This window comes from Podarcis raffonei, chromosome 6 (genome assembly GCF_027172205.1).
Source record: "Podarcis raffonei isolate rPodRaf1 chromosome 6, rPodRaf1.pri, whole genome shotgun sequence".
NCBI lineage: Eukaryota > Metazoa > Chordata > Lepidosauria > Squamata > Lacertidae > Podarcis > Podarcis raffonei.
The window spans coordinates 58134591-58143434 of NC_070607.1; the positions used below are offsets into that span (position 1 = coordinate 58134591).

The 8844-nt window shown below is 45.0% G+C and overlaps 2 non-coding genes across 2 annotated transcripts; one reads left to right on the forward strand and one right to left on the reverse strand.

The window, feature by feature from the left end:
* Positions 1-4487: 4487 nt before the first annotated feature.
* On the forward strand, positions 4488-4560 carry TRNAK-UUU (transfer RNA lysine (anticodon UUU)). Its single transcript has one exon. It is a non-coding gene; the product is annotated as a tRNA-Lys (tRNA).
* A 273-nt stretch (positions 4561-4833) lies between these two features.
* On the reverse strand, positions 4834-4906 carry TRNAK-UUU (transfer RNA lysine (anticodon UUU)). Its single transcript has one exon. It is a non-coding gene; the product is annotated as a tRNA-Lys (tRNA).
* Between the last annotated feature and the right edge of the window lie 3938 nt (positions 4907-8844).

An 8844-nucleotide genomic window follows, 5' to 3' on the forward strand; every position in this document is an offset into this window, starting at 1 on the left:
GCCCCATGCCTTAGAAGCATAGGGCTATCCCATTTCCAGGGTCCAGTCAAGGGGTCACATTCCCTTCTGGGCAAAAGTGGGCACAGCAGTGAATGTAAATTTTGCTTTTGTACAGTAGGTAGGTTTTTGCATGATGTTTCCTCCACTGAAATCATGCACCTTTGCAGCTAAGGAAATGTCACTCCCCAGTTCCTTTGCTTAAAGCAGGGGGCCGGTCCACTGTCCCTCAGACCATGTGGGGGGCTGGACTATATTTTGAAAAAAAAGCATGAATTCCTATGCCCCACAAATAACCCAGAGATGCATTTTAAATAAAAGCACACATTGTACTCATGTAAAAACACACTGATTCCCAGACCATCTGTGGGCCGGATTGAGAAGGCGATTGGGCCGGATCCAGCCCCCGGGCCTTAGTTTGCCTACCCATGGCCTACAGCTTCACATTTGTGCAACTCACAAGTCTTATGGAAAGAGGAACGGTGAACTATAGCCCATCTTAAGGCTTGTGAACCCTGGAATCATCTGCACTCTTCTTTTGTCACTGATGCTTGCACATCTTCTAACCCATCCGCAGCTACGTCTCGTGGAAGCCTAAAAACGCTTTGCTAAATCGGCAATGAATTTTAAACTACTAATGTAAAGGCAGTATATTATGCACGTCCAAAACGGAGTGACGCTGAGGTGCGATGCAGACACTGCAGAAGAAAACAAAATGGGGTAAGGCGATCGATATTATACATTTGCTGCAATGTAAGTAGCATATGCTGAAAGTCTGCTTGTCTGTAGTGCCTCTTCGGGCGGTGCTAATTCTACTTTCAAGCAGATTGCTTGGATCTCTTGCCCTGAAGAGCCACACAATCTGCTGGTAAAACCTGCCCCCTAGTGGAAAGAAGCAAACAATGCACTGAAGAGCAAACAAATAACGTAAGAGTAAGTGACGATTAAGCCTGAACTCTGAAATGCAGAGTCTACAACAGTATTCTTTCCAGAGGGGTAGCGGCGCTAGTTCCTTCATTGTATTTGTACAGCGATCACTGCTGTTATCCCGTGCCATCCAAGGCTTCTGATAAGCGCTCCTGTCATCTGAGAACAGAAAGCCACAAAAATATGCTGTAATAATTAGGTGGGATTCACCTAACCAGCTCTGTCGGCAGAATCTTTGCCCAAGGACTTCTGTTTATGCAACAGGATTCCCCCCCTTCCCTCCCCATGCCCTAAAATCAACCTTGGGGGTTGTGACTGAGAACCCCAAGAACAGCATGTGGTGTATGGGAGTATGGGGGATATTTCCACCTGGGAAGTTTCTTGCACAGATGGAACAATTGGAAGAGCACAATTTGGAATTTGTCCCATTGTGTTTCTCAGATGCCTTATACCTAGAAAGTCTAAAGGTGGCTTATAAAAAAATAAATACAGAATTTTAAACTCAAGTTGTTAACGGAGAAATCTGAGGGCTCCCTTGGACAAAAAACAAGGACTCCAGCCAGGAATACCAAAACAGCAGCCAGTAGGCTTGGTCTTTATTGAAGACTATTGCGACAGGACTCCCACCTGCCACCAGGTGAAACAAGATGGAAGCCCCATACAAAAGAGAACCCAAACTTTTATTAGCTGCTAAGCTAGCAGTTTGAAAGCACGTCAAGTGCAAGTAGATAAATAGGTACCGCTCCAGCGGGAAGGTAAACAGCATTTCCGTGCGCTGCTCTAGTTCACCAGAAGCGGCTTAGTCATGCTGGCCACATGACCTGGAAGCTGTCTGCGGACAAATGCCGGCTCCCTTGGCCTATAGAGCGAGATGAGCACCGCAACCCCAGAGTTCGTCCGCGACTGGACCTAATGGTCAGGGGTACCTTTACCTTTTTAGTAATCCCCATGTTACACCCCCAAAACGACATCACTAATACATCATGGTTACACAATGAACGGGGAGGTCTGGTGGCAGTAATCTGAGCATCCTGGACCCTGCCCCATTCCTTCCCTTGCCAAACACCCATCAAGTGAAACAAAAGAGATATTTACATTTCCTTGTTTCCCAGTCAAGTTAATCACACCCTTTTGTCTTCATCTGGGTTTCTTATTTCTGGAATGGCTTCCTGTCTGGCACTCAGGTATCAAGATGCCAGGGATTATCACTCAGGCAGAGGGGCTGCTGAGTAGCTGAGCTCACATGTCTATATAAATTTCTGAAGTTTTCCCAGTGAGCCAGTACATAGATACAGTACATTTCTCAGCGAATTGTTACATTTGGTATTGTGCAGCAAAGGCCCTTGGAATAGATTGGAAGAAACTGTGATGAAGTGTTTTGTGGGGACAAATCACAAAAGTCACAAAAGTAATTGTGCTGATTTTGGTAGTGGGGTGCATGTGCATGATATCTGCTGGAAGGGCAACCCCCCCAATCTATACATAAATTCCTGCAACAAAGTCAACACAGGAACAGTACAATATCTTTTAAAAGCACCCCACTATACTGTAATATATCCATCCACCTGCTGGCCAATAATGCACAACAGAAAAAAGTAGCTTATGAAACACGGCAGATACCATTAAATGTCTGGGAGTAGAGAAAGGTCTTAATATGACCTCCAATAATAGGGTCAATGCCAAGCTGGCCTCACTGGAGAGAACATTGCATAGACAGGAGGCCACCACTGAAAAGGCTCTCTTTTCTCATTGCTGCCCACCCAACATCTCTTGGAGGGACAGTAATGTATCCAGGAGAATCCCCAAGCTATGAACCTGTTCCTTCAGGAGAAGTGCAGCTACAGCTTGTCCACTTTTGAGCATTGTTTGTTAACTTTCATTTCCCCCATTCAAATAACAGTCGTTCACACCCACATGTATTTGAATCTGTATGTAAGTAGCAGCATTGGTCTGTCCCCTTCAAACCAGTGGATGTTCTTTTTTGCGTTTGTCACTGCCTTGTGTCTTCTAATCTGTTGATTCTATCATGCCAATTAAGTACCAACAGGGCATGAGCACAGAAAACCGCGCGCACACACCATGCTTAAAAAAAATATATCCTTGGCCAAGAAGTATGCAAAAACACAGGCAATTGTAAATTTGCTAGCACATTTTTTCTGGTTTTGTGCAAATCTGTGGGTTCTATATACCGGTATACCTATAGCTAAATTTCCAATGCACCCTTACTAGCATTCTGTAATGGAAAAGAAATGAAAGCAATGGTAAATTCTCAGCACACACTTTTTAGGTGGCTGTCCATCTGGTGAAGAATTTTATTTTAATGTTGCTTACCTTTGCAGTTTTCTGTTTTTGTCCAAATCTGAGGGTTGGGTATGCGTGTGTGTGTGTGTGTGTGTGTGTGTGTAGGAACTTAACGTATGTCCAAGAACTTCCCATAGTTACAAGCACAGCCAGAAAAGAAATAAAAGCCCTGGTAAATAAAGGAGCATGGAAAGGGGAGCAGCAGAAAGTGATGACTTATGCATCCACACTGAAAACAATTCATCTGCAACCTGAAGTGGAAGGACTAGAGCATGATTTCCCTCAATTTATCCACGCAAAATCCAGGTAAACCCCGATTTACAGGGAGAAACCATAGAGATGGTTGTTGTTTGAGGGCAATGTCATGTGGACCAAGCAAATGGAATAGGAGAAGAAACACATATTAAACTGTGTGGACAAGCCTGCCATCAGGGACTAGTTAACATCATAAATAGAGGGTGGATGGATGATCTAGTTAGGATTCTTGCATTGCAGGAATGCATTGCATTGTTGGGCTAGATTATCCTCAGGCTCCCTTCTTATTCTATGATATCTCTGTCTTGTGCCTGGAAGATGCAGCTTTGACTATGGTGCATAAGGGGGTTGGCACTCAGAAGATCTGATTAACAATATATACAGAGCTTTTGAAAACAAGGACAGGCGTTGGAAAACAAAAGCTAAGAGCTCAGTCCCTCTGCCTTCTGAGCCGAGATATTTCAGTTGGCTGCTGCACTTTTGGAAAGATTGAAGTGCCACGTTGCATTCATTTTATTGTTCAGGGGAGGCCCTAGGCTGCAATATACCTGGGAGTAAGTAGTTCTGAACTCAATGGGATTTACTTCTAAGTAGTCAGGTATAGAATTGCAGTGTTAAAGAATATCAGAGATTTGATACGTGCTTTGCTTGTTTAAACAGTCGCATGGGGGACTGAAGTTGGGGAAACACTTTGCTAGTATCTTGTTATTTGCAAAAGGTTCGCCCCCGCACGCTCGCTTTTTTTTAAGTATATAAATTGAAGCCTGGTTATTCCAATGCTTTTTCCTCTTTCCTTCATTACTCATGCAGAATCAGAGATTAAAAAAAAACGAGGCAGGAAGGAAATATCACTGCAGCAAGAAATTAACAAAAGGGACGTACAAGTAATCTGTACTACTATACACACGAAGAAAGGATGCACATGCAGTACTCAAGCCACAAAGAGACAGGTTGCCAGGATAAACGAGAAAGACCATCTACAGTGTGGAAACAAAAGTTTGTAGAGCGCCCGGATAGCTCAGTCGGTAGAGCATCAGACTTTTAATCTGAGGGTCCAGGGTTCAAGTCCCTGTTCGGGCGAGTACGATTTTTAATAGAAAATGGCAAATAAAAATTCTATCAAACTGCAAAAAGGTGGTTTTAATAGCAAAGATTAAGTTACAGGGTTCCTTTGCAATATGTCTCGGGGTTTTCTTTTTAATGCACGTTAGAAGAGTAGCTTCTCGCCAACATCTAGTCTCTAGCACAACACAGCGAAAAAGACTATTCAAGGGAAATCGGACTGCAGAAAGCAGTAAGAACACTAAAACAGAAAATTTAATGAAGCTTTTTTTTAAATAAAAAAACTGAATCCGCCCGAACAGGGACTTGAACCCTGGACCCTCAGATTAAAAGTCTGATGCTCTACCGACTGAGCTATCCGGGCTCCGTGCTGAGTTTCTCCACTACGGCGCTAGACAAAGCGAAGCTACTGGAGAGCGCGCAATGTGCTAATTACTCCCATTGCCCTGCGATAACCAATCAGAGCAAAGGAGGTTGGTTACTTCCCCCGTAAAATAAATCCTGCCCCCATTTCCGCCTGCCAACCCCCGTTTCAGGAAACAACGTATCAGTTTTGCATTGACAAAGACACCCACAAACAGATGCACACGGTATATTAATTTGCACAGCGGCTCAGGGTTATTCTATGCACACTGCTTGGCAGGGAGCAAAACAAATAAATAAGTCAGTATTTGCGCAGGCGCAGCCCAGGGACCTCGGTTTGCAGCATGCAGGCAAGAACTGCTGCTGCAGCAGCTCCCCTAGTTTTGCTTTCCTAGCGGGCGAAGCTTCCCCTTCCCTTCCTTTGGAGCCCATAAAGAAAAAAGGGTTCCCCTGTTGGCAAAGAGACACGCAGAAGGCCAACGTTCCACGCCAGCCTCCACTTCCGGATCTGGAGAGAAGCCGCCATGTGCGGGGCAGCAGTGAACGATTCTCACTTCCTCCCCAGTCCAGCTCCGTCAAACTGGGCAGGGTTAGAGACCTTCCTTTCGCCTGAGTCGTTTGCAGTGACCAGCGGCTCGGGGCCCCAAAGGTTATTTTGCTCACCGCATGGATCTGCCTCATTGTTTGTTGGTGGCAAGCTTGCAATGCGGTAGGGGCAGCCTCGTGGTATCTCATACAACATGAACACATTTTCTTATGCCATAAATGAGCTGCTGTGGGCTAGAGCCCATTTCAAAAGCCAGCGACATATTTTACCCCCTTGATGCGCCTTTGCAGTGTTGTAAACAAAATCTGGTCTTGTTCCCTTATGGGTTACACAAGTCCTTTGTAGGTTCTCCATCCGTAGGAGAAAATAACAGAGGCCAACCAGAGAATATTGAGAAGCAAAGCAGCTAGTAAGCCTGAACTTTATTAACGCTGTTGCAACAGGGTGCTCCCCTCACACGCAGGAGAGAGGAGGAGGACCCAGAACAAATGTGTGCCTCCCTTTATATAGACATTTTGAAATTCCCTACCCTGGAGCTCAAGACCACACCCAGATACATCATCCCTACATCACAGAAAAGGCGGTTTACAACAGAAATCTGAGTGCTTTGTTTATCTCCTGTCTGCCAGATTATCCGATAATGCCTTATCTGATTGCCTTTCATGGTAGTCTGGCCATTCCTTTGAGATGGTAATCACTTAATTCCTGAGACAAGGGGAAGGTTCCCTCACATTTTCCCTCCTTGCAGAGAAACATTTGGTCAGTCAAAATGGTTTCAGGACTGTATTCCTGTGCTGCTCCAGACATGTGGTTTATATATTTATGTACGTGTTTGCTTGGTACATTTATGAACATTTATGAACATTTATTATATATCTAAGTCCTTAAAATTCTTATAATAGCAGCTTGGGTCTGGGTCTTAGCTGGATCTGGGGTGCACCTCTTTATATATGTATACACACTCACACTCTGGCTGTTGGCATCAGACACAGCATCAAACTGCTTTTGTAGCTTCGGGAACAAAATCACTGCTCCCCCACATTCCCAAACTCACAGGGAATGCATGAGAAGAATTCTATCTCCTCAAAGTTCATGTCTGCTACTTCAACGCGGCATCGGGGGAAACTGCTCCCTCCCCCATAGCTGATGTTCCACACACAGCTATTGTCCTGGCAAAGCTTGCTGCTGCGCGAATCCAGCTTCATAAGCATCGGGGTATGTCTTCCCTTCTGTAGCACATAAATCAAGGCTACTTTCTCAGCAAAGACCTGCCACATCAGGCATTCCCTCTATGTAACTCAGGGACTTGAGATTCATTCCTGTTCATTCTCTGTCTGAGATTAAACGGAGTCAGGAACACTCAGAAGCAGTCATAAATCAAAGCTTCTCTGTGCGAGCTGCTTTGGCAGCTGCACAAACAGTCCAGCCTGCCTACTTTAGCTTTTAGGCACAGGTTTTACTCACTGTTTGTCTCCTCGCAGCTTTTCTCCCTTCTGTCTCTGAAGAGGCTTGCCTCACGCTGCCAGTTCAAGAGACCCCAACAGGAACAAAAACAGCCCCCAGTCCTTCTTCTGCTGACACTGGTTCTGTGGCCTCGATCCCTGGGCCCATAACCGTTGTATCTGGGGGGTGGTCTTGGGCTACACCCCTTCTGTGATGTATGTATGATGTTTCTGGGGGTGTTCTTGGACTCCAGGGTGGGAAATTTAAAATGTCTATATAAGAGCTTGCACGCATGGTTCAGGGTTCTCCTCCTCTCTCCTGCATGCGGGGGAGCACCATGTTGCAACAGCTAATAAAGATCAGGTTTACTAGCTGCTTTGCTTCTCAATATTCTCTGGTTGGTCTCTGTTATTTTCTCCTACCAATAGAGAGCCTACAAAAGGACTCTATATGGGCTCTTGGGTACCCCATAAGGGAAAAGGAGCAGTTTTTTTTACTTACACCAATTCAAAGTTACAAAACTTTTCAAATAAAAATAAAAATTAACAAGTGCCTAATTTTGAGGCTCCCGGTGAAGTAAGCCTCCTGACACCCCACTCTGGCTGGCCCTAATTGCAGGTTAGGGGGCGATGCTAAAAGATAATTTACTTAGATAATTTATTTAATTTAGATAATTTACCCTGCAATGTAATCCACTGTTAACATTGCAAACTGTTAACTTCATCTCACATAGAGGGCCCATGTACATAAATGCTCCCCGTTCAAATGAACCCCAAAAGCTAGGTGTTGTTTATCTAGACTGTAACTGTTAAAGGAATTAAACAGCGCCACCGTGTCTAGGAAACAGGTTCAACTATGCAAAACCAGCAATACCCCAATTCAAAAGGGAAACATTCAATTCCTTGTCGAAATAACCTGAAAAATAATAATAATAATGCAACAATGATAAAGTTTACACAGAAAGTTTATTTCACTCATGTCACAGTGTGGGAAAAGGTGGGAAGGGAAGGTTACAAGAAGTGGTGATCTGTCAGATCTCATGGAAATTCACGAACTGGTTGGCTATCTCATGCAAATCTCTTCACTGTAAAGAGAAACAATGGTAGAACAATGTAAGACTATTGTTCCTGTTATCTTTTTGCAAAGGAACACCTGGGATGTACTGATAAACTCATGACCTGTAAAAAGCTTACATGTGGTGCCTCCCCTTCAGTGACACTGGCCTGACATTTTCTAGGTGCGCACCTACAGACCACCCAAATCAACGGGTATAAATGGAACCTTTTTTTTTTGTTCAGGCTCTCTCTTCCTGCGAGCTGTGAGTGGGGACCCTTTTTCCCAGCAGTATTTATAAATACCTGGCTTAGCAGCCGCCTTGCTCAAAATTACTTAATTAGCATCGCCCGCTTCTTCCCAACCGACAGAGGAGCCTCCCGGGAACTCTGGAGCTGGTTGGACTTCCCAGCCAGCTTTTCCCGGGTGATTTTTTAAAACAATAAGTCAGGTGGGGCTGAGACTACACCGGATTCCCAGTCCAAAGTCTCCCGTGCGGAAGAAGCCAATCTAACTTAAATCGCCTCCTCCCAGAATAACGCGGAGCATATTTCCGTGCGTAAGCCTCGTGCTCCACTGGTTTACATTCAGCCAATATCGCGCTTTTAAAGATTCAGAGACTAAACCCAATTTTCCCACTTGGGAGTAAGATCCGAATTGGGCGCGGGGGAAACACCCTAATCAGGGGACACCTGTTTCGGCCGCGTGTGAACGAGAGGCAGCTGCTGCCAATCACCTGCAGCAATTACACCCCGCGCGTGGGCAGCCCGCCTCGTGCGACGAAGCAAGCTCCGTAGAAACTTCCTCTTGCAGGTGAGCATCTCTCTCCTCCTTATCTCTGTGACTTCCACTCTACCCGCTCGCCATTCCGCTCTAGCCTTTGTTTCCCTTTAACC